We start from the raw sequence: 25,483 nt of genomic DNA, 5'->3' as shown, positions 1-25,483 counted from the left end.
ATTGGCTGACTGGAGCAGATTAAGCTAAGACCAGGAATAGGACTGCACACACACACACACACACACACACACACACACACACACACACACACACACACACACACATCTGCATGTGGCTTTCTGTTAGACAGTAAGCTCAGTGTAGCATTACAAACATAAAGCCATCAAGAAGGAAACGCCCTCCTCTCCTCTTCCTCACGTTATTAATTCTGTTCAGGGGCGCGTGTGAAAGGGCGCGCCTCAGCCGGCTCCATAGCTAAACTCCAACGTTACAAGTTCTTGGAAAAAGTAACACTGTGGTGGAAATATTTCTGTGGAGATGAAATGAGTCACGTGGAGAAACAAATCTGTTCCTGATGTCTGGCAAACAAGCGCGTCCAACAAAGAAACGTCCCGTCCTCAGTGTCTTCATTAGGACACTTTTGTTATTGACACCCATGCTTGTTTCTTTTGGGCAAAGGTGCGGGACGGACTTGAAGACCTTGTTCGTACCAGTTTGGACACACCTGCGGCGCCGGTTTAGCGCAGCTGGATGAGCAGCAGTCCCTGTGTCCCTCTCTCACTTTCCTGTCAGTTTTCACTGCATCTGTCTAATAAAGACAAAAATACATTTAAGAAAAGAACAGAAAGTTTGGATACACCTTCTCATTTGATGGTTTTTCATATTTACATCGTAGAAGACATCACAATGTGGAGTTAAACAAAAAAGTCTGAAAACATGTTTTATATGTGAGAGTCTTCAAAGCTTTGCTCTCCCAGTCTCACCTTGTCCCAGCACAGAAACAGAGACACGTGGGAAAAGTGACATCTCATTACATGAGTTTGTGTGAGGCTAGTCCAACAGTGATGCAGTCTAATGGTGTGGAGATCTTCCAGTCAGTGGTGACAGGCCCAGCTCTGACAGCACAGTGTGACAGCACCGTGTAGCATATGGAGCCCTTTAGAGATCAATGCATGTAAACTGTAAGGCGACCCCCGTATCTGTAGTCCTTCTAAATATTTCTGTTTAACAAGCAAACACTTGATTAGAAAACTAAGTGATGCAAGTGCAGACTTAGCTAGCGGCCTGTGAAAGTCACAGTTCAGTCAGGCAGCTCAGACATTTGGCACTCAGGACTTTGGCTTTACAGCTTTGGGTGATGGGAACAAACCACAGTGCAGTCCTCCATCCAACCTAACCCAGCTCTCATCATAGCACAACGTGTGGAAGAGGGAGGCCACTCAGACAGGAGAGAAATGCCATCAGCATAGATGACTTTGTGGTGTTACTTTTGTAATGTTCACACAAATACAAATAAGCAAACGGTGCATTTTGTAGCAGCCTTGAAATATATAAATATAAATATATATAAAAATAAATATAAATATATAGAAATATATATGAATATAAATAAATATAAATATAAATAAATATATATACAGTTTATATTACTGGGAAAGGGGATTTCTGTTTAAATCCAGCTCCAGCAGGCTTTGGCAGCACGGCCGGTGATGTGTGCGTGCGCGCGTTTATGTGACCATTGACTGAGCATGTGCGAGGCAGCAGAGAGATCATCGCTGCCACGACTCTGGGCTGTCCTGTAAATCTTCTACTTGCTGGGATATTCGTTGTAGTTCAGGCATGGAGGAGCGGAAACCTCTCGGTTCAGGCGCCGTCCGTGGAGCGGAGCGACTTTGGAGACTTTACGCATGCTCCTCATCAGCGGCGGGCGGGGAGACTTTAAAGTTGGACCCTTTTCATTTACAGTAGTGACGCAGGTGAAATGCTATTCTGTAGTGAACTCTTGATATTTCTGGAACATCTCGAGTGGTCTCACAACAGATAAGAAGAGGACAAACTCACTCCGGGACACTGTGACCATTCCCACTGTAACAAATGGCAGATGGATATGAGCAGGCCAGCTCATCAGAATTTATTAAGGGTAAGTTTAACATCAGTGCTGGGATGTAATACTGCATAATGGTTTTCTATTAGAAACTACAGCCTGCAATATTTCCATGTGTGTGACTGAGAGCGCGCGTGGACATAAATACACAGCACTGACCTGCTCGTTCATTTTGGCTCATTTGTTCTTTCAAACAAAGCTAAACCAGTATGATTCAGTGTGAGCTACACTGACCACGATGGTCTCCATCATGGGGACACTAACCAAATAAGAGACGAGGACATTTCTGATTATTTTGTAGCTTCTTCATCAGCACTGTGCATTGTTGTGGAGAACAATAACTCTTGACAGGACTGTGGGGGCAGCTGGTCGGCCTTTGGCCTGGAGGATGCTGGATCGTTTTCAGCTGTGTCTGCTATAATTAACATGATATAAAGTGTAACAGCTGTGCATTAAGACGGTAAAAAGAATCCTGGTAAAGTGAGTCCATGCAGGTGCAGGTCAGCTTCACAGCCTTTACACAGCAGCTCGTTTCCAGGAATAAGTTTTTCTCTTTTCAGCTATCACTGCAGAACTTTCCAGTTTTACTGAAGCTGCTTCACTCATGAGTACATGTAAAACTACATGTAGCTGAAAGCTTCAAACTTACAGGCTAACAGTTGGCAGGTTGTCGCCCAGTGTCCCACAACTCATTCACTCATAGAGTCAAATAATACAGTTTAGTTAAAGCAAAGAATTACAAAGTTTATTACGTTTATGAAGCCACGACCCATCGTTCTCTAATCTGGTAAAAAGAAGCATTTCAGTAGTGCGAGGATTAAGTTTGGCTAAATCAGGTTAAGTAACCAGCAACAGTGTGTCATGTAAGGATGGAGATTTGGGTCCTGCCTTGGTTTCAGCAGCAGTTAATGAGGGGAACTGATCCTGTGCTGTAACCGAGACACCAAAAATACCTGGATACAGTCAGCAGCTCGGTGTGATCGGGACAAGAGAGCGTTATCGCCCTGTATCTGAAGCCAGGACTGTCTGTGAGGCTGAATGTAACCTGTGTGTGTGTGTGTGTGTGTGTGTGTGTGTGTGTGTGTGTGTGTGTGTGCACCACAGACCGCCTGTACTTTGCCACTCTGCGGGTCAAACCTAAGAATACAGCCAACACACACTTCTTCAGCACGGATGAGGAGCTCATATATGAAAGGTAAGCTGTGATCTAGTCTGATCCCCAATTCTGACGTACCGCCGTCTGACATCCATTTAAAGTGAGTCCAGATGTTATCATTCACATGCTGATATTATAGTTGGTGTTGTTCTTGGTTTAGCTGAATGTTCATTTAACAAAATACTTTCTGTACCATGTAAAAGTAAACTCATGACTTTCTATAACAGCAACAAGCATAAAACATTCAAAGTGACTCAAACTCTGATCGCTTCATGTCATCTGTCCAGTAGATCTGCAGAGATCTGCAGAGATCTGGTCTCTGTGGCTGAGACGGCTACAAGTGCCTGAAGGAGATCTCCAGCTTCTTCAGTGCTTCGGGGTGTCTCGTACTGTTGTGCAGTAAAACGTGTAGTGTGTGAAGCTTCCTCATGATTCTGCTAACCAGCTGTAGCTGATTATGTCAGCCGAGCTGGTCTGAGAGACACGTGGAGCTGAAGGTTCAGTGAATCCTGCAGATTCACTCAACAAACACACGAATGGCTGAAAAGTGAGAAACGCTGCGATGTCATTGCCACTGAAAGTCTCCATGGTAACAGTCTGCTCCTGCTCACTGCCAGCACACGCTCCTACAAATCATTTCTTTCTGATGCCTCTTTTGTAACAGATGAACTTTGTTTGCCTCCGTTTTTGTTGTTTCGTGTCCTTTAGAAATTCCTTTGACCTCATTAATATCCCACCTGTTCATTTCAGAGAGACACGCCTTTTGACAGTCATGGTCCTGTCCTTCCTTGACTTCTCATCACTGCTCTCTGATTACCATTATACTGTTAGAGGAAGTCCACTGCTCCACCCGGAGGGATGGTGTCCTGGTTCAAACTGTGGTCTTTCTAGTTGGAGTTCACACGTTTTCCCTGGTTCACAGTCCAAAGACATGCATGTTCATTCACGTTAGCTTAACTGGTGATTTAGTTTAGTCCAGTTTTATTTGTATAACATCAGTTACATCCAGGCCCTTTGTAGGTAAACAACCTACAATTTTAGAGAGAAAACTCTAATTGGACGATTCCCAACGAGCAGGGCCGGGAACAGTGGGACGGTAAAACTTCTAATAGGTGGGGAGACCCTGAAAGAACTTCCTTACAGTGCCGCCATGCCGCCTGGATGTGAGCAGGAAGCTGCTTCCTGTCAGGACAGCTGCTCTGGCCACCACGAAGACTATCAGAACCTGGCCTGATGAAGCCTTACAGCAGCTGCAGGACTGTCTCCACACCACCAGGACATTCCTGAACATCCAGACCTGGAGGTGTACTGTGTCACCTGGTCTATCCCAACCACAAGCCCTGGATGACCGGGGACGTCCACCGGCTGCCTTCAGAGCGAGTGACGGTGCAACGAGGCATCTGAAAGGCCAAATCACAGTACAGGTGGAAGATCACCTGGACAGCAACAACAGCAGGCAGGTGTGTCAGGAGGGCAGCACATCACCGAGTACAGGAGCAGTCACAGAGCTGATGCTTCACTAGCAGAGCAGTTGAATCACTCCTTGTTTTGAAGTGCAGTCACCAGAGGCACGTATCAATAAGTCCATCCTCACTGTGGAGGAGTGTGACATGAGACACACGCCGTCAACCCTCCAACAGGAACAGCTCATACGTCAGTGAAGACATGAAGTCCACATACTTGTGGAGAATTTCATCCAACCCTGTGTTGTCATGTTGATACATTTGCACTGTTTCTCCCATGAAAATGTCTGTTGATGTATCACCAGTGTGACTGATGTCATCAACCAATCATCTGGTCCTGGCCTACTCTGTGGTCATAACCCCTGACTGAGCACGCACGAGTTATGGTTCCTTAAATGATCTGCATTTATTTTAGGATATAAAATAGTTTTAATTATACACCCTTTATACACCGATGAGAGACAGATCAGAGGTGAAGCAGCCTTGGAAAAATGCTCCATCTATGCGTTTATATGTGCCCTGCAAATTGCAGCTTCATACTGTGGATGTTCTGCTGTGGAGCTGCAGGCCACCACAGTACACAGGGCTGGGTGGAAACTGGTTTCCAGCATTTCCTGACCTCTCAGGACTTTTTAGGAACTCTAAGGCTACGTTCACTCTGCAGGTCTTGATGCTCAATTCAGATTTTTGGATCAAATCTGATTTTTTTGTCTGCTCGTTCACACTACAAATAAAATGTGACAGCAAACGCGCTCTAGTGTGAACGCTCAAAGCGGCGCATGCGCAAAAGAAGACGTCACACACAACGCGCTCTGTTTAGACCCAGACCAACAATATTGTTTGACTGATGGTCGTTAATATAAAGACTTCAGACTTCACGTTTCCCAAGTTTTGCTTTAAGTTATTTTGTTATTTACATAATAATGTAAATAACCTAATAATGATCCTTATTGCTGTTTTAGAGGAGCGCTGCTTCAAAGGATAGTTGCAGATGTCTGTCAGAATCTGTAGATTATACAGTACAAATAAAATGTTCACGTTTCTCCAACGTTGTCGTCCCAACAGTTTCACTGGATGGACAGGAAGCGTTCACGATGTCTTCTCCAGCGCTGATAATTGGCGTCTGTCTGAAAAAATGGCAAACGAAGATTAAACTAAACTATACTGGGAATAACTAAACTAGTAAACACAAAGCAGAACACGAGCATGAAGGAGGGTGGGCAGAACACACGGGTGAAACATGGCAGATACACAGACGGACCGGCAACGACAGAAGACACGACTTAAATACACTCAGAGAAACACAGGGAGATCACACACAGGTGGAAGTAATTAACGAGACGAGACAAGGGAGGGAACACAAGAAATCACAAAGACGCAGACTGGACACAGATCAAGACCCACAGCAAACATGGGAACACAGAACCTGAGAGCAAAAACCAGAATCACAGAAACAACAGATAAATAATAATAATAATCAACAAAGCACCAGAGAACAAAAACGATCCTTCAAAAATAAACCAAAGCAAGAGAACTCAAAATGCTGGGTCGACCCCAACGTGACAGCTTTCAGTGCTTGTTTGACGATCTTTGAGATCCTCTTGCTGTCATTCGTGCTGTTGGCCGACTTACTGAATAGCAGTGATGATGAGTAACCTGGTATCCAATGCTGTGGTGTTAGGGAAAGGACTTTATAGAACCTGATGTTCTGCTGTAACAGTGCTGACTTGCACCCCTGCTCGTCTGTCATGTTCCAGCCTTGATAACAGTTTTCTTTTCTGCAGCAGACAAACGGGATCTGAGTTTGGTTTCATTGAGTGAAACAAAGCTGTGAGCTTCCTCTGACTCCATGTCTGCATTGTGTGGGTTTTCTAACGGAGCATTTTATTATAACCAGATGAACAATGTCACCGACTTCACCTGTCAGTGGGTTTAGTTTTGTGGCTGATTTGTGTTGTTGTTGTAATTGTTGAAAGCTCCTCCATCTCTCGCTGTGTGTTGCAGTTTTTATGCAGACTTTGGGCCCCTCAACCTGGCCATGCTGTACAGATACTGCTGGAAACTCAACACGAAGCTGAAGGTAATGCAGATGAAGGTCTTCAGACTCAGGGCTTTGTTTGCTGTATAGACATCATTTAGAAAACGCGTTACGCTCTTATTCTGAAAGGTCTTTGCTCTGATGGTGTGTGTGCACTCCTCTGACAGTAGACTCTTAATTTGAAAGGTCTTTGCTCTGATGGTGTGTGTGCACTCCTCTGACAGTAGACTCTTATTTTGAAAGGTCTTTGCTCTGATGGTGTGTGTGCACTCCTCTGACAGTAGACTCTTATTTTGAAAGGTCTTTGCTGTGATGGTGTGTGTGCACTCCTCTGACAGTAGACTCTTAATTTGAAAGGTCTTTGCTCTGATGGTGTGTGTGCACTCCTCTGACAGTAGACTCTTATTTTGAAAGGTCTTTGCTCTGATGGTGTGTGTGCACTCCTCTGACAGTAGACTCTTATTTTGAAAGGTCTTTGCTCTGATGGTGTGTGTGCACTCCTCTGACAGTAGACTCTTATTTTGAAAGGTCTTTGCTCTGATGGTGTGTGTGCACTCCTCTGACAGTAGACTCTTATTTTGAAAGGTCTTTGCTCTGATGGTGTGTGTGCACTCCTCTGACAGTAGACGCTTATTTTAAATGTATTAATGCACATGTGCTGTTTCACTGATTATTGATTATCATTATTGGTTTATAGTCTTTCACAATGTCTAGAAAGAGACTGGTTCACTACACCAGCTACGACCAGAAGAAGAGAGCCAATGCTGCTGTTCTCATTGGTGCCTATGCTGTAAATATCCTTTCATTTGTCCATCACATCATCTGATTGCCCGTCTGTCTGTCCATTATTAGTGATGTAGTTTAACTCTGCCCTGTAGGTGATGTATTTGAAGAGAAGCCCAGAAGATGCCTACAGGACTCTGATAGCAGGAAACAACACAGGCTACATGCCGTTTAGGTACAGGCTGCTGCTTTCTATGAGACAGCACTGCATGCTGGGCTGTTGTCATTACATTTACTGAGACACTATTCTTCTGTCTGTTACATCCAGCTTAGCTTAGCTTAGCATAAAGACTGCAAGCAGGGTAACAAGAAGAAACTCCACCTAGCTGGAAATTATTTGGCGACCATGAAGGTTCCAGGAGGTCAGGAAACCTCATCAAACCCACACTTTTAAGTTTGGGATGGGAACATTTTCCCGTATTATTGTAGGGTTTTTACTGCTGTTGTGATTTGGCACTATATAAATAAAACTGAATTCAGAGATTTGAATGAATTGTTAACAGTTTATGAGCTCTTAGTGAGCTTTAGCGGTGCCAGTGGGTTGATTTCATTCATCTAGACTGAGCTAACGTCCCCCCCAGTCCCAGTCCTGAGCTCAGCTGAACAGCTGCTGCTTAGTTTTTACACTCTTAGTGATGCTTTGTGTTTATTTACAGAGCAAACAAGCCTGAGACCACATGTGATCAGATATGATCTGAACCCTGATAACTACTAGTGATGGGTAGATGAGGCCTCGTGAAGCGTTTCATTCTCCAAACTGTATCGATACTGCGTCGACACAGTGTTGCTGTTTTACTCCATACTGACACCTGCTGGATCTTAAATATCATTGCAGGCAACTTACTTGAGACTCACAACAGACACTGATTCAATGACCTAGTCATACTTGTATACACTGTAAGGTATTGTACTTTCCATGGAATAATTTTATATATTTTACATTGCAAATATTTTAGACATCTTTAATATATATATAATATATATATATTGTGAATGACATTAAGTGAAAATTAAAATGAAAGTATTGTGAAAGTAATATTACCCATTTAAATGTAATTGACCCAGAGTTTATTATAAATTTCTATTCAGAAAAGGATATATTTGTTAAAGGATCCTCTGATCTTGGAATGTTTCTCTCCGACACTCTCCACAATACTAAGGGCTTTGCACTCCTTTATAATAAAATTCACAACAGCCTGGTCCAGAACAGTCTTCCCAGATGCTTGATTTCAAAATAATAAAACACATATTAATTAAAAAAAATGATGATAAAGTTGTTCAGTGTCAATATAGGCCAACCTGTGTTCATTCTCAGTGTGTTTGTCTCCTCATTTTCATGTTTGGCTCTGTAATGCCTAAACACTGAGGTGCTTTTGTTTGTGTAAGAAAGCTCCGCAGAACAGATGCGACATTCAACCTGCATAAAATGAAATAAATAATTTACACTGCAAGTCACATTGCTGTTTTTCCTATTCTGATAGATTACACTGAAACAAAGACAGACAAACTATTCCCTTATTTGCAGTTAAAAGATCAAAATGATCCCACACAGCAGAAGCATTTCTCTTTCTTTTGGGCTCCATTTTGTTATGGAGAGATGTGTATTATTATTTGTTGTAGAGAGATATGTATTTTTTTTTTTATCTTTGCATGAGTAATTTTGTGGGGGGGTTTTTTTTTTTTTTTTTGGTGGCGACTCGTTCCGTTGGCAGATGCGGTACCTTTTAAACACAGTTTGGCGCGTTGGCAATGAGCGATACAGCAGCTGTATCGATCACGTGACTTTTTCTTAAAGCGACGCACCGATACAGGCTTCGCTCTGTGAGCTTGATAGATGCGTCGGTGCGTTAGTGTTGCTGGACCCATCACTAATAACTACTATTACTGTATTCCTCTCACTGTGTGTGTGTGTGTGTGTGTGTGTGTGTGTGTATGTGTGTGTCTGCCACAGAGACGCAGCAGTTGGAGAGTGCTCTTTTAACCTCATCTCACCTTATCACAGTCTTTCTTTCCTTTCTTTTTGTGCTTTTAGCGAGTTGAAAATGGAGATATGAACTGGATCGTTCCGGGAAAGGTTCTGGCGTTCAGTAGCCCTCATTCTCGTGGTAAGACAGAAGATGGTGAGTCAGAATCTCTAAGCTAAAAGCTAAAAGCATGCCTCCAAACCAACATCAGTGCTCACGTTGCTTGGCCTGACAGAAGGCCTGTGCAGCCCCTCAGTGCCTCCACGTCCTGAAACAGCTGAGAAGAGCTAACCTTACCCTGCTGTCTTCTGATGGCGTGTATTGTTTCCTGCTTAGTGCTGTCATGTTGTTACGGCTGGATTAGACGAGCCTGAGCCCTGCAGTGGCTCGGGGTTTCCCATGATGCACTCATGCTTCTTCATCACTCAGCTCTTTTTACTTCCTGTGTATTTACACCACTTTGCACGTAGTTATTATTCCCCTCTGGCTCTCCAGTCCGTCTCTTGTCCCGTTGTCCTCCCCTCACCCCGACCACATGTGGCAGATTGCTCCCCCTCCCTCAGCCTGGTTCTTGTTAAAGGGAGTTTTTCTTTCCCGCTGTCAGCAGGTGCTTGGGGCCGTTCGATCGTTGAGTTTTCTCTGTATTTAACGTCTTTACCTTACAATATAAATCAGTTGACACTACGTCATTGAATCTTATTTTACGTTTGCATTAAGAGACAGGACTTGCATTAAAAACAGACCCTCGCTGATTGAAACGTACGACGTAACTCAGTTGTTGTTGATTCTGTCTCCAGGTTATCCCCTCCACACACCCGAGGCATACTTCTCATACTTTTGCCAAAATGACGTAACGACCGTGGTTCGTCTGAACAGGAAGTTGTATGATGGCAGGCGGTTTGAGGATGCAGGATTTGAGCACCACGACCTCTTCTTCCTTGATGGGACCACGCCCTCTGACCTCATCGTCAGACGCTTTCTGCATGTGTGTGAAAGCACAGACGGGGCAGTGGCAGTGCACTGTAAAGGTAGGACTGCAAGTGTTTATGTATGTTTAATTGATGTCATTTATTTCTTTTATCTTAACTTTGTCTCTTTAAACACTCCATCCATTTACAGCTGGATTAGGCCGCACGGGCACTCTGATTGGCTGCTACCTGATGAAGCACTTCCGGTTTACTGCAGCCGAGGCGATTGCTTGGATCAGAGTCTGCAGACCTGGATCTATCATCGGTCCACAGCAAAACTTCTTAGAAGAGTGAGTTTGTGCCTCAGCTGTGACGCTCAAACCAAACGCTCCAATTTCCGTGACTCCAAAGGTATCAGTCGGAGACAATCATTAAGCTTTAGTGCCGTTCATGAAAGTACAGGAGTAATGCTTTCCAGATGATGTGCACACAGACACGTCTGCAACACTTCATTGGGATAATGTCACCAAACACAAGCAGACGGCAACTTCACCTCCAAGGTGCACGGAGAAAGATCTGACGAGGTGAAGACTCCAGTCACAGAGTATTAGGGAACCATAACGTGTTAGTGGCCTTCATCAGGGTCATTGCGTTTATCTGTGAAGGTGTGATTGGTCCACTTTTTCTGTTTCCAGTCTTTTTTATTTAAACACAAGCTGTTTGACATTTTGCAATGACCCAAAAGGCGTTGGTCACTGAGTACAGCTGTTCTCTGATACTTCGAGTGTCGCTGGAGTCTTCACACGAAGCACAAGTAGATCAGGAAGTAGATCAGGAACTAGATCAGGAAGGGTTTGAGGTGTCACCTTGGCCTTCAACGTCGGCAGATCTCAATCTCATCGAGCATCTGTGAGATGTGCTGGACAAACAAGGCCCGTCTGTGCTTAGGCTGTGGCATCTATTGCTGTTACCACACAAGATGTTTCTCCATGCTGAGGTCATGGTTGGAGCATGCTGGAAATGTAGTAAAAGTTAGAAGAGAAGCAAAAGGTGGAGGTCAGGGTGGGGCATTCCCCAGGGTGCCCATGTGCAGCTGGTGGTGACTGCAGCAGTGGGAAACTGGTGGATGATGAATCAAATCGAATTAAAAAAAGCCTGAAACTGTGTTACTGCTGCAGACTGCAGTCAGCTGGTTTCTCTCCTCAGCTCTGGACGCACACTTCCTCCTTACGCCACAGTAGTGCTCTGTTGCTAATGGCTACTAGCTTTGTGTGTCTACTTACACGCTAAACCAGGATGTTGAATGTTATACCTCCTAAACATGACATCACAGTTAGTTTGTGGCGTGTGTTTGATGTTTGTGTGCAGGAAGCAGCACAGTTTGTGGGTTCAGGGTGACGTGCATCGGTCTAAACAGAAGCTGGTCCAACAGAGACGGAGTCGGCAGCAGCAGCTGCAGCAACAGCAGCTTCACCGCTCTGACTCTGTGCAGGGAGGCAAACAGGAGGCAGTGTCCTCGCTGCTTTCCAGCATGGATGACCTGTCAATCAACACCGTGCTCTGCAAGTCATATAGCTTGGATGAGGTCAGCGGTGTGACTTCATAGCACCTTTTTTAATGGTTACTGCAGAATTCAAACAGGCTACTGAGTTCTGATCACAATGTTGTGTTTTCATGCTGCTAATTGTGTCTTTCTTTCTGTGTCTGTGCAGAATAACTGCAAAGAAGTCAGTCTGACACAGGGAGACGAACTGAGAGCACTGAAGGGAAAACGCCCACCGAGATCAGCGTCATCCTGCTCAAGGTACCAATATCTGTAATTTAATTAATGATAAATGGTTATTGTGGTCAGTGCAAGAGACACGTTGAGAATTAGCTCAAAACAAAGTTTCTATTAACAAGGAGATATAATAGACACCAACATGTTTTTGTGGATGTCAGAAAGTACATAAGTGACTGTTGTGGAATGCTTTGTTTGCACGCTGTCTAACAGACAGACTGGACTGCATGAAATCCTGCTGTGTTCTCATCTGTGCAGCGTAAATGTTGTGTATAACCTGCTCGAGCTCATGCATCCTTTTTTGTTCTTCGGTTAAACTGAAACCTAAATGCAACAAGAGAAGTTGTTGTCTTTGGATACTTTAGTTAATCATGAGTGAGATTAAGGTTGTGGAGGTTGTCAGAGTATTCCTTCTACTGCCTGACAGTGTCCTCAGTTGGAGTCAGCAGGCCTCCATCTTTACTGGACACCGTGTTGGTAGAGCACCACTTCCCCCTCCTGACGGTTTGCCAGAATCGCTCCTCCTACGCCCAAGTTTTTGCTGCAGCCGCAGCCTGAGCTGCGTTTCGATTGGCCTGCCCGCTGCCTCTGCTCTCCACCCGTGGCTGCCGCCAGACACACAATCAGTAGATAATACCTCTGCTCACTACAGTTTTTGTTTTGGTCCCTGAATCCACGGCCCAAATATAGCAGATATATAAGATGCTGCCATAGTTCAAGAAACATTTCATAAAAAGTAAATAGTTACAAATCGGGGATATGGGAGCTGCGGCAAAAAGAAACCAAAGGACGACCACGAACCAAACTCACAACGTGCTTCTCCTGTAAACTAACATCACTAAACTGCTAACCTGACACAACCAGGAACTGGGCTTCCACGGAGGTTAACTCGAGGTACCTCCCACACGTCGAAGCGTATTTGTCTCTTGTCTCTTGTACAGAGTGTGTGTGCAGATGTTGATTCCTGCAGTGAGCGTAGAAATCATCAGAAGGATTTTTGGAGAAGTTGTTCGTTGTGCTTGTTTTTGTGAAGGATCAAGTTTAGTATTTGCTCTTGGATCACACACACACACAAATATGAGGTGTTCTTGTTTTCTGTGTCAGGTTAAACCTGTCCAAGACTTCACACTGCTCCATCCTCCCTCCCCCGAAGCCCTCCAAAGTCCACCTCACCCCCTCTTCTACTAAAAAGCTGAGACGAAGTTCCTCTACCACCACTGCTCCGCAGATCAGGAGGTTGGTGTCTGTGCTTTTGTTCCTTACTAGAAGCACATTATAATAAAACCAATATAAAATGTGATGTGCTGATGTCTCCACAGTCCCTTCAGCCTCACTGTGTTCAGCACCAGGCCAGCACTGATTCACTGACTTCACACTTGGGACGTTCTGGTCATGAATCAGCCCAGCTGATGATGGACTCGCTGGAAACTGGATCAGCTCTCTTGCACCTTTAATAGGCTGTAAATCCTTTTTTAGCCCCAATAACTACTTTTGGTTTTGACAGAGCCAACAGTTTGTCACCACTTTAACTGGTCACGTGGCCCATTCTGTGATAACAGGGCCGACACCATAAATCATCACGTCTCTTGGGTATAGCAGGCAGGTAACTGTAAAAAACTGCTGCTGCATATTGCAGATATAACATCTGCTAGATGCTGAATGTCCCGTTGTCACAATCATTTTGCTGGAAGCAAAAGACACGTGCAGGTGCAAAGACCAAACAACGCTAACAGGGGATAAAAGGTCGTGGCCCGAGGACTGAGTCAGACCATCGCCAAGAGCAGTCTGGGTGCTTCTGATAAACGGCTGCTGCCATTTGTCCATCCAAAGTTCAGAACCACAGGATGTAGACGGCCTGAAGCAACGTCTTGGTTGCGGAAACACAGACCTTTAGAAGTCGTACCAAAATCCACGCCAACTTTGGCAGATCACAGGTTTCTTGGCTGCACATGATGGCCCTAGCTTATTTGGTACGTTGTTGTAATGTTGTCTCCTCATTTTCAGTTCTTTAGTAACCTGGTTGGGTTAGAGAACCATAGCAAACCACATCTTTTGTAAGAGATCGGTGCACATTGTTCAAGAATTAACAACTGGACGCAAAATTGTCTTGCAAGACCAAGAGTGATACACTGCTTCTGCTATAGATGTTATTTATATTTTCCAAGATTTCATCGATAAAGTATGACAAACTTATATTTGTTGTTTAATGTTCTATTGATGCAGAGCGAGGTACACAAAGCCACAACGTGCTTATAATGGACTTTGAAAACCTCTGACTGTGTTTCAGACTGTGTGACAGCAGCTCAGATGTGCTGTCTGATTGGTAGTTTACTCCAAACGAGGAAAACCAGCTACTGGTAGTGTGAAGTGCTAAAATCAACAATAAAGTCCAAGTAATGACGAGATAATGACTCATGCTTCTCTTTGTTATCATCACACTGTCATTGTTTCATGACCTTCACTGAAAGTCACCTGACACAAACTGCTGTGGGATGCTGTGGGATGCTGAGACTGTGGATTCCATGTGCTTGGTATGATTTGGGGAATTTAATGACCAAAACATCAGAAATAACTGAGGCGACTCTATAAGGGAATCCCCTCTGTTGACACTGTACTGAGTCAAAAGTATAAGGAACTGAGTTACATGGATTACCTGCACATACACTGACCTGCGTATATGAAACAGTACTGTACTATATATGTATAATAGGGCCTCTTAAACTAAAATCCTGGCTGTATCCTTACTGTAGTTAAGTTAAATAGGTCCTCTATAGTCTCCAAATCATTGTCTGGTTGGGACACTTATTGTACTGTCAGGTGCAGAGATGGGATTACTTTTAATCTGATTACTTTTTTCAAGTAACGAGTAAAGTAAGGGATTACTATTGCAAAAATGGTAATTAGATTACCGTTACTTTCCCGTAGGAACGCTGCGTTACTGCGTTACTAAAACCGTGATTTTTTTGCGAGAATGTCTCATGACAGTGACGTAAGCGAGTGCGACGTTCGTGACAACAGCTGTGTGCAGATCAACAATGGATCATATATCGAGTGCAGAGAGAGTATGAGCGTGCAGCGTTTAAAGCGTGGAAGTACTGACCTTACTTTGAGTTTGATTCCATAAAAAGTGACAAAAACATTAGTGTCCGTTGTGCGTGGGAAGAAAACTTCTTTTTACAGCGAAAAAAACCCTAAACTTCCAAACAAGCAGCGAGTAGCTACGACGTAATGGGAAACTCACAGAGAAACTCGCGGATTCTTCCACTGACCGCTGCACACCTGCACCAGGGTAACCCTCCGCCTACCCCACTCCTGCTTTACAGGTGAAAATAGAGCAACAGGACCGCTAGTCTTTGACTTTATTTATTTTCTGCTGTGTTTTACTTGCATCTATTTGAAAGACTGAGTGTAAACACACAAAATATTTTATTTTATGTGCTGGAATGTGCAGAAAATAGGTTTAAATGTTAAACTAATTTCTTCCAGTCAGAGAATGTTGCAGATAATTAAATGTTTGCTTGATGCATAAAGTTAAAAGATTAAAACTAATAAAACAAGTTTTAAAAAGAGACTTTTCCATTTGATCACATTTTGTATGATGATTATGTAGAAAAAGTAGAATTGGGCTGAAAGATCTATCACTTTATCACCTATTCAGGTTGTAAATCTTTTTTTAAGAAGTAACTAAGTAACTAAGTAACTAATTACTTTTGAAAATAAGTAATCAGTAATTAGTTACTGATGACTTTTTTCAAGTAACTTGACCAACACTGGTCAGGTGTCTCACCTATAAACAGCCATACGAACGTGTTTGTATCTGTAAGCTAGTCTACCTCTACAGCTGCTCATGAAGCAGCAGCCAAACAGGACTCTGGCTATCTTTGTGTCATATGTAGATTTCTACAGACGACTCTGTCACCAACCTCAGGCTGATTGGACATACATGTGTTTGTTCCATAAAGTGATCTAGATGCTGCAGAGCAGATGAGGTCTTCCAGAACATCCACCTGTAAGAAAACATCCAGAACAAAATTTAAAACCACGTCATTGTCTCTGCTATCGAACACACACCAGGCAGACAGCACTTGAAATGAGACGTCTCCCTTACTCCCACTACTACAATCAGCCCGTCCTTTCTACCAGCTTAATGTTACCTGGCTCTGCTCTCCTACACTGAGATTCTTCAGCTGGTAGACAGTCACATGACCATCACTGTCTGATGAAGGCTCTGCCTCCCATTCTACTTTTAAATACTCTAGGAACAACAAGTAGGCCTGCTGAGCGGGAGCGAAGTGCTCTAATAGGGTGATATGGTACTACAAGGTCATTAAGATAAGATGGGGCCTGATTATTTAAGACCTTGTATGTGAGGAGCAGGATTTTGAATTCAATTCTGGATTTAACAGGAAGCCAAAACAGGAGAAATCTGACTGGAAGGTTACAAGACAACATAATGAAGCTCTGTTAGCAACATGTTACTGTCTCGCTCTCAGTTTCTCCCCTTTGCATCTTTTGTCTTTGTAACAGCTGTTCTCTTACTCATCTGTGTGTGTGTGTGTGTGTGTGTGTGTGTGTGTGTGTGTGTGTGTGTGTGTTCCTGTCTAGCTATCTTTGTGAGGAACGAAATCAACATTCTGCTATACTTGTGAGAACCAGCAGTCACTTGTGAGGACACACAACCCTTCACATTTTTGAGGCTCAAATGTGGTTTTAGTGTCAGGGTTATAATTAGGTTATGGTTAGGTGTAGGGTAAAGGTCAGGATTAGGCATTCATTTTTAATGGTCAGGGTAAGTGGCTAGGGAAACCATTATGTCAATGAGGGTCCTCACTAAGATAGCTGAACGGGGTTGTGTGTGTACATGTTTACGTATCTCTGTGGGGAACAAGAGCCCCCATGGGGATAAAAATGGAGTTTGAAGGCGTTTTGGTTTTGGTGTCAGGGTTACGGTGAGGTTATGGTCAGGTTTGGGCTCAGGGTTAGAGGTAGGCATTCATGTTTGATGGTTATGGTTAAGGGAAGTGGCTCGGAAAAGCATTATGTCCTCACTAATATATAAAAACATGACTGTGTGTGTTTGTGTGTGGTTTCTTCTAATGAGTATTTAGTGCTGACTCTCTGCCATCACACACATCACTGCTGTGTGGGGACTCTCACCTGCTACTGTCGGTGTTGTTGTGGAAAAATCCTTTTCTTTAAATCGGTCCTGGTCAGTGTTTAGTGTTCTCTCTGCCTCCCTCATGTTTGGTCTCTGTGTTTCTTATTTGCTCTGTCTCCCCGGTCAGCTGTCTCCCTGGTCAAGTCCATGTCTCAGTGTTACATTTCCTGTTTTACTTTGAAGGTCTGTGTACTGAGTTTTGCTCCTCTTGGACTTGTCGTGTCTGATTTCTCCCAGCTGCGTCCCCTCGTTATTCCCCAGTGTGTTTTAGCCCTGTGTTTCTCTGTGTCAGTGTTGGGATGCCCTCATGCTGTGTGTCTGGTCCTGTGTGTTTTGTTAGATTTTGCCCAGTTTAGGTTTTGTGTGGTTTGTCTGTTCAGCAATAAAGCTGCTTTTTGACTTTCGCTCCCGCCTCAGTTGAGTCTGCATTTGGTTCCTTTTCCTGCCTGCACACAGCCGTCACATGACACAATCTCTCCTGTGTGAACATCGTCAACAACAAGTGATGCTGTTAGACCTGTTTTATTGGCCTGACAGTGGGATGTCTGTGTGTTTCTGAGACGCTCAACACAACATGAAGATTTTTGTTTTACTTTTTGCAGAATAAATGTTTTAAAACACAAAGTTCATCCAAAGAACACTGCTTACTGACGGTATGTGTCATTTTTGTCAGAGTCTTGGAGGAGAAACCGACTAACTCTGCAGAAACATGGTGGACAAAGGTGATAATGACACATTAAAGAAGAGAACTGATTAACACAATATGGCTGTGATAAGTATCAGGTGAGGTTGACTGCAGAGAAATGTGCATGTGTTATACTTTGAGAAGGGATTTTGATGAAAACCACCGGTGTGCCCTAACATAACACACAGTAACACTGATAAAATCGACTTTGTGTTGAAGCACACAGCCGGCTGTATTTCAGACAAAGTTCCCAGAATTCATGCTTTAAAATACAAATTTCTGTGGATGAATTTGAAGTGATTACAACATAATCCTGTGCAGATGTGACCACCTGCTTTTCCCTGTGTGGATAAGTAATGTCTGTGTGGCACTGAATTTAAATCAGTCACACAAAAGCTGAAGCTCTGTTAGCACCTCGTGCTGTGAACAAGCATAAGACACTGAAAGACATTCAGAACAGCAGATCTAGAGTTTTATGGTGTGACGAACGCCTCTCTCTAACATTTCTCATTTATAGCAGCTGTTCTCTTACTCATCTGCCTCCCTCCTGCTTCTGTGTGTGTGTGTACATGTTTACATGTCTCTGTGGGGACCAACAGCCCTTATGGGGACATTTTTGAGACTCAAAATTCTGTTTTAGGGTCAGAGTTACATTTGTTCAAATGAGGAGCATCCACAGCGTTTCTTTGTTCTGCTAATACAGCCTGACTGTGTAAAGGTAGAAGATGTGCTGACGTATGGCTGTGTGCTGTTCACAACACTGTACAGCCATGTTTCTAAGAGCAAACACAGGAAGTGACCTCACACAGCGTGTGTCAGCTACACAGTAGTGTATCAGTGACTGCTTCATACAAGAAGTTTTAATTAAACCCTGGGACTAGCAAATCCATGTTTGGATATTTACATCATTTCATTCACACAACATCTTCAATGATAACATAACAGAGTCTGAATGAAGCTCAGGTGTTGATGCTGCTCACTGATTGGACGCTTGGTTTCAGCTCTGCTCTCAGTCTTTCCTGCACAGGTGAAGGTAGAAAGTGTGACTGGATCTATAGACTGGAAACAGAGAAACATGCTGAACATTTGAAGCTTTGCAGCAGAAATGTTCATGTTTAAAATAAAGCAAACTGTTACAGAGACTGGAGGGACTCAAACGCAGGACTGTTTTGCTCAAAGGAAGAAGAACAGAGGGTTTACTCATGAGGTGAAATGTTCGACAGTGATAAAGTGCTATATACAAGGGTGCAGGGACAAGCAGGGGCCTCTTCTCTCTCTCTGCATCTCACCAGTCTCTCACACCTCTCTTGCACCAGAATCTCTGTAGAGAACAAGGGCAGATCCAGAGTGTCTGTACACAGGGAAAGGACGACCAAGGGCCACTAGATTAGTTGTGTCCTAGCCAGGATTGATACAAGTCAAGCAAAGATCCAGCAAAGAGAAATTTCACTTCTTCCCTTCACTAGAGGCTAGTTAATGAGACGCAGGTGTTACTCATCTCCCAGGTAAGTAGGCCAAGGATGGGAGCCCACAATGAACTCCGCCCAGGCGACAGAGGAGAGTTAGAAAAGAGGGGAAACACATTACCCACATGTAGCAGAGGATTTCTCAGGCAGATCTGCTGGACCATGACACAAACAGTCTTTCAGAGCTGAGCCGTTATCAGTGTGTTCACACTGCAGCTACAACAAGGTTTCATCTCTTCACACGTCAGCATGTGAACTTTACTCTGACTCAGTCTGAGCAGTCAGATGGCAGATTTTTAAACAAGCATATCAAAACACATGCAGAGTTGAGCCCCTCTCACCTGTCCTGCTTCAGGTGGAGTCCTGACTTCTCAATTTGTCTTTAGCTGTCCTTATTTCAGGAGAAACTTTATTACCCTTGTTGTACCTTGAATTAATGAAGCGTTCTTTATGGTTGGATCAGTCTGAGGGAGAAGGAGCTCTGGTGCCTCAGGATTGTGGAGTAGAGCAGGTGTGACAGATTGTCTACCATTGAGAGCAGTTTGTTCAGTGACCTCTGACCCTCACTGAATTCATGAATGGGATATTACACTGTTTTATGATGCATTATACTGCTGATTTATAAGAAATGTTGTTTGTGTAGAATCATGGCCTTATTTCTCTGATTAGGAAGAGCATACCGAACAGGAAACCAAGGTCATAACTTAGACTCAGTGAGAGAGAAAGAATGTGAATGTTTAGGTTTTATGACTTTGAAAGGGGGCGAAGCTATAAGAATGTGAGAAACGCTCAGACACCCTCCTGTGCACATCTCCCATCCAGGCGTTTGTAATGCTCAAAGTGTTGTATGGAATAAAGAGATTGTTGATTGAGCATTAACAACCTTTTCAATAAAAAAGTTCAGAAAATCATTGCAAATCTCAGGAGAAACTTCCAAACATTCAATGCAGTATTAAGAACAGTGTCAATGGTCCTAAATAACACACGTGGGTTATGACAGTTGGAAGAAATAATATTTGCAAAATATTCCCTTTTTGCCTCTTTAACAGTGTTCTGGTAGCGATGCCAGCAGTCTTTGAGAATTTGAAATGATACCTGCAGTTTATCCTTTTTCCACCTCCGTTCTGCTCGACGATAGTCCCTCTTAACAGCACGACTGCTCTCATTAAACCAAGGCTCAGGTTTAGCCTTAGGCTGCCTGGTTTTTAAAGGAGCCACAGAGTCCATGATTGTTTGACAGGAAGACTAAAACCAGGAATTTAGCTCTTCTGTGTCAGAGGAAACAAAGTCAGAAGGGCCGCCGAGCTGATTAAAAGCAGCAGAAAACTGCGCGGCAGTGGAGGGGTTAATAACCCGACAGCACCGAGTAGCAGTGCCAGATTTAACTGCGGTATGTGTCAAACCAACGTTGAATAACACAGGCATATGATCTGAGCGTGCACAGTTACAAATCTCCAAGTTAGTGACAGGCAGACCATATGACAGGACAAGGTCCAGTGTGTGTCCGTGCTCATGTGTAGGGCCAGGCACGGACTGTACCAGGCTAAAAGAGTCAATAAGGCTTAAAAAGTCCTTTACCAGTGGCTTATCAGGACAACATACATGTATATTAAAATCTCCAACAATGAGAACACTATCATAGTTGGGCATAATCCCAGCTAAAAAATCAGAAAAGTCGTTTATGAAGTTCTTATTGTATTTCGGGGGGCGATAGATGACAGCGCAGAAAACCGGGTTTGTACGACTCACCTCAAACGAGGTAAGTTCAAAGCTGGAGAACGAAGGCTGTAGAAAACACTGCTTACATTTAAAATGCTTTTTGTAAACAGTCACTGTGCCTCCACCTCTGCCTGACGTCCGTGGCGAGTTAAAATAGCAACAAGGTAAAAGTTCAGATAGAGCACTGGACTGACCAACACTCAGCCACGTCTCAGTCACACACAGAAATCCAGATCACGGGAACTGAAGAAGTCCCGAAGAATAAAAGTTTGGTTTAAAAGGGATCTGGCGTTCACCAGGCCAATCCTAGCAGGAGTTGGAATCACCTGTGTGTCCGTGTTTGTGTGCAGCTGTGCAGCTTGTTGGTGGTGCTTGAAGAAACTGTAAGTTTGCTTTGTTTCCTCCTTTAACAACTTCATGAGCAGATCAGGAAGTGAGACAGATGAGATGATTTGATTATTGGCTGAATCCACTCTGGTTGTCAGTCAGTAACTCTGCACTCAAACATTTGTCTTTGATAAACAGTTTAAAATGATCTGAATGAAGCTTTGGATCCAACATCACTGGTGGAACAATGATCGCCCCTTTAACTGGAAACAGATGAAACCAGTTTGTTCTTCAGAAGCCGACATTCAGGTTTTACTGAGTGACGTCAAAACAACATGAAGCTGCTCCAGCTCAGTTCAGGGTCACTGCAAACAGAGATAATCAGAAGTAAATACAGACTCTCACACACACCATCAATATTTAAGGATGTTAAATCCTACATATACTTGATGTTAATGCAGGAGTAAAGCCTCTCAGAATCAAACACATTTAAACCTCTGTGACTCAGGACTGTGTGAAGTGCACAATCGAACACTTTTTAATCTGTTTCAAGTTAAACACAATGAAGTGTTCAAAGGAAAAACATGTTACTATGTGAATCCTGCTTGATGGACCAGAGCAGAGGCTTCACCCTCACTCTGTGCTCTGTAGGCAGTTCATTTTTACTCTCAGTCTGAGTTATTCATGAAGCACAAGGAGCTGATGATAAGCTGGTTAATGTTGGCACACACACACACTGTGACACTGTCAGACATGAGGAAGTGTGCAGGTAAACTTTGCTCAGAAATGATAATGAGGAGTTACACAGACTGATGGAGCTCATAGAGTGAGACGTTTGTTTTACATGAAGTAAACCTGATGTATGATCTGAATCCATCTGTTGATCAAACTGATATGTTAGTGTTCATACAGCTGTGTTTAATAACCTGTTGTTTAGGGATGGGCAATATGGCCTCAAATCCATATAATTTGAAGCATGTGCAGTAACGATATATATCACGATATATTATTTTCTTCTGTATAACGTATTTTCCACACTTAAAATCCTTTAATTTTCTCAAAAATCGAGAGCGTGCCTTATGTATGAATTCTGGTTGTGCTTACTGACCTCGAATCGATTTTGGCATAAATCTGGTAAAAAATGTTTTAGTACAACTTTGGTAAGCAGCACTGCTTGATGGATTGTCAGAGTAATCTGGGTCCAAAACTCCGTCTGCTTCAGGTCCCAAAGTCAAACGAACACTGAGAGTTAAAAACGGTCTGAATTCTTTCACCTTTAATTAAATCATCAGCGTTGCTGCTTTACCAGGTGTAACAATTAAGTTTAACATCCATGAAAACAGAATTTATTACATTTAACGGAGTTAGAAGTTAGCAGGAAGTTAGCTCGCTAGTTTCCACCTAAACATTTCATACCATGTTCTGAGAGATTTTTTGGAACTAATTCAAACGTACAGCTCTGCTGTCACTTCCAACATAAATGAAGACAGAAAACTAAACAGCAGTGGCGTTTGTAGGGTTACTGAAGTTTGGCTAGCTGGTATATAATGTTGTGCTACATGATTGCTAGCGACACAGCTATGTTAGCATAACATTAGCACAGTGAAGCTGGAGGATGAACGCCAACTTTTTTCCCACTCGATAAAAGTTAACGTGAGGGATTCTGGTGGTCAGGGACAAATGCAATCGCATAGCAGGATGCTATACACGGGCCAAACTTCAGTCAGGAGAACAACTGAGATCATTCATCCACAATACGAGGTTAGTCATTAATATACTGCAACAACATGGGAACAGAGCAGCTGCGAGAGAATTCAACATTAATGAATCAATGTTACAGAAGTGGAGGAAGCTTTTCTACCGTATATGGTTTCTATCGCCCACCCCTACTGTTGTTACTGTTGATGCGTCACAGAGATCAGCTGTGCTACAAACTGGAACTCTGCTGAACTGGATTTACTCGTTTGGTGAACTTCCAAGAACGAATGCTTCCTTGGCTGAAAGCAGTGAACGTCATTAAAAAACAGCTTTACTTGCACATAAATCTGTCAGTAAAGTCTGGATAATAAATTCCGGTGGTGTTATAGGTTCTCTTGGTCAGCTTGGTGTTGGTTTGGCTCCTGCACAAAACAGTTTGTTCTCATATTTGACACTGACATGAATAAAGAGTAAAAAACACGATAACCAAACTAAAAAGAGAGACGAGTTAAAGCAGAAGATATTTTGTGTGTCAGTGTCCCAGAACATGTGATCCTCACCAAGACAGGCAGAGAAAAGCTCTGATTATTGTTGCTGAACTGTGATGGTGAACAGTCTCCTCTGTTGATCCCAGTGTGACTGAAGTCCGTGTGATGAGTGAGGACTGAGCCTGTGTTGGTCGATCGTCTCTAAACAGGATGTGAAGCATCAGTTCAGTCGTATTAAAGCCCTGAATAAACAGTCCTGCTGTATCCACTGTCTGTGTTTGACTCCTCATCTTCAAAGACTCAACACAAGATGTTGGTCACATGACCATCAACATAAAACACAGGATTTGCTGCAGATGTGTGTTCTCCATATGAGAGAAGCTGCTGATTGTGTTTGTATGTTAGCACCTGTAGGATCGATGAAAAGCTCTGATTCAGTTCACTAACCTGGCTCAGGGGAATAACTGGGATATTTCCCCAACAGAGACGTCCTGCTGGGATAGTTTTCCTGCTCTACACTCTGGTGTTTCTGCTCAAAAAAACAACAAAATGAATTTTCAGGAGCCTACAGATCGTGGACTTCTTTGAGAAACTTAAAGAAGACGCTTTTCTTTCCAAGCTTCTTAGATTGAACTTGAACAAAGGATTTGAGGAGCAGAAAAGTTTTTAAAGATCAATTAAACATATTAATAAATATTCTGTTTACTTTTATGTTATTTAGCTGTTTAGGTTATTTTTCTGTTTTCTGTAACACGTCTGCTCTCGTGTCGTTATCAACAGTGTATCAATGCATTCCTATGGGTGGAGACAGAAACACACACCCAAAAAGAGCTCAGAGCAAGAATAAAAGAGGAGGAGACAGGATCAGAGTGGGACAGTGGAGCTTGTTGTTGGTGTGTGAAGAAACTGTAAGTTTGCTTTGTTTCCTCCTTTAACAGTTTGTTTGTTTCTGTGATGTTTGGACCTGATGTTCTCCATCACACCGACACTCTCTCTCCCTCTGTTCCATATGTAACAGAGGGAGAGAGAGTGTCTCTTACTCAGAGAACCAAGGTTACAATGTAACCACACGTTCAGCTCTTGTGTTTGAAGACAAATCCTCATGATTATAGATTATTGATTGGCTGGAATCAAACAGTTTGAAGAACATTTATTCAGTGTGGTAGTTTCAGCTGCTGCTCACAAATCTGATAACAGGAACAAGTTAGTTCCACGAGGAAGACTTTCGCCTGGGCGCGTTGGCCTCGTCGGTCATGTGACCGTGTTACTGTTTGGGCTCAAACTGATACGAGTGGTTTAGCTGCAGGGCAGGTGTGACAGGACGATGCTGCACAGCCTCATTGTTCAGGTGTGAGTCAGACTCTGAGTCTTTATACAGTCCTGTTTAACAACATGTTATTCCTGTTGATGCATCACAGAGATCAGCTGTGCTAAACTCTGCTGCATGCAGTTACTAGTTTCTCTAGTTTGGTGATGGAAACCTCGATGAGACTGTTTCATCACCAAACATCATGAGGAACACCTCTGACTCTGTGCATAAAACCACAAATATCCCTTCATGTCTGTTCATCTGATTGTGTAATGTGAGAAACTTTGATGTCTGAATTTTGTTCTATCATTAAAGTCCAGACTCGTAATTCTTAGAGGTTGGACTCAACAGACACTCCATAACACAACATCATCACAATCCTTCACTTATGATTTCATATGATTGCAGTTTTGAGTGTTACAGTGATATGTTTACATGTTGTTGCAGGTCTCTGAGTGTCAGTGAAACCTGTCAGTTAAAACGAAGATCTTTCACTTCATTTCCCTCAGTGCGTTTCGTATTTTAGGTTTGTGTTGTCAGATTATTTAATCATTATACTGAACAAATATCTGAAAAAGTAAAAACCTCTATTCCCCAAATATCATGAGGTTATCACTGCATTGACATGCCATCGATGTGTTCTTTCACACAGATC

The 25,483-nt window shown here is 43.1% G+C and overlaps 1 protein-coding gene and 1 pseudogene across 6 annotated transcripts in view; both read left to right on the top strand.

Annotated features, from left to right (window-relative positions):
• The first annotated feature begins 1,492 nt into the window (after positions 1 to 1,492).
• Positions 1,493 to 14,171, top strand: LOC146498528 (dual specificity protein phosphatase CDC14AB-like; annotated as a pseudogene). The gene is made up of 12 exons (XR_014870551.1): positions 1,493 to 1,922; positions 2,991 to 3,081; positions 6,510 to 6,585; positions 7,241 to 7,333; positions 7,422 to 7,501; positions 9,278 to 9,446; positions 10,088 to 10,318; positions 10,410 to 10,548; positions 11,567 to 11,783; positions 11,911 to 12,002; positions 13,083 to 13,214; positions 13,298 to 14,171. The product of XR_014870551.1 is annotated as a dual specificity protein phosphatase CDC14AB-like (transcript).
• A 7,199-nt stretch (positions 14,172 to 21,370) lies between these two features.
• Positions 21,371 to 25,483, top strand: part of LOC146498526 (protein NLRC3-like) — a 75,524-nt gene continuing 71,411 nt past the window's right edge. The window contains exons 1-2 of one of the 5 annotated variants that reach the window (XM_085139989.1): positions 21,371 to 21,389; positions 24,300 to 24,427. The gene's annotated coding sequence lies outside the window, so the exon portion shown is untranslated. The other 4 variants (XM_085139987.1, XR_014870540.1, XM_085139988.1 and 1 more) reach the window with 4 other exon arrangements.

This window comes from Neolamprologus multifasciatus, chromosome 18, assembly GCF_963576455.1.
Source record: "Neolamprologus multifasciatus chromosome 18, fNeoMul1.2, whole genome shotgun sequence".
NCBI lineage: Eukaryota > Metazoa > Chordata > Actinopteri > Cichliformes > Cichlidae > Neolamprologus > Neolamprologus multifasciatus.
The sequence above is the reverse complement of the archived record's forward strand: the minus strand, read 5'-3'. Positions and strand labels throughout refer to the sequence as shown.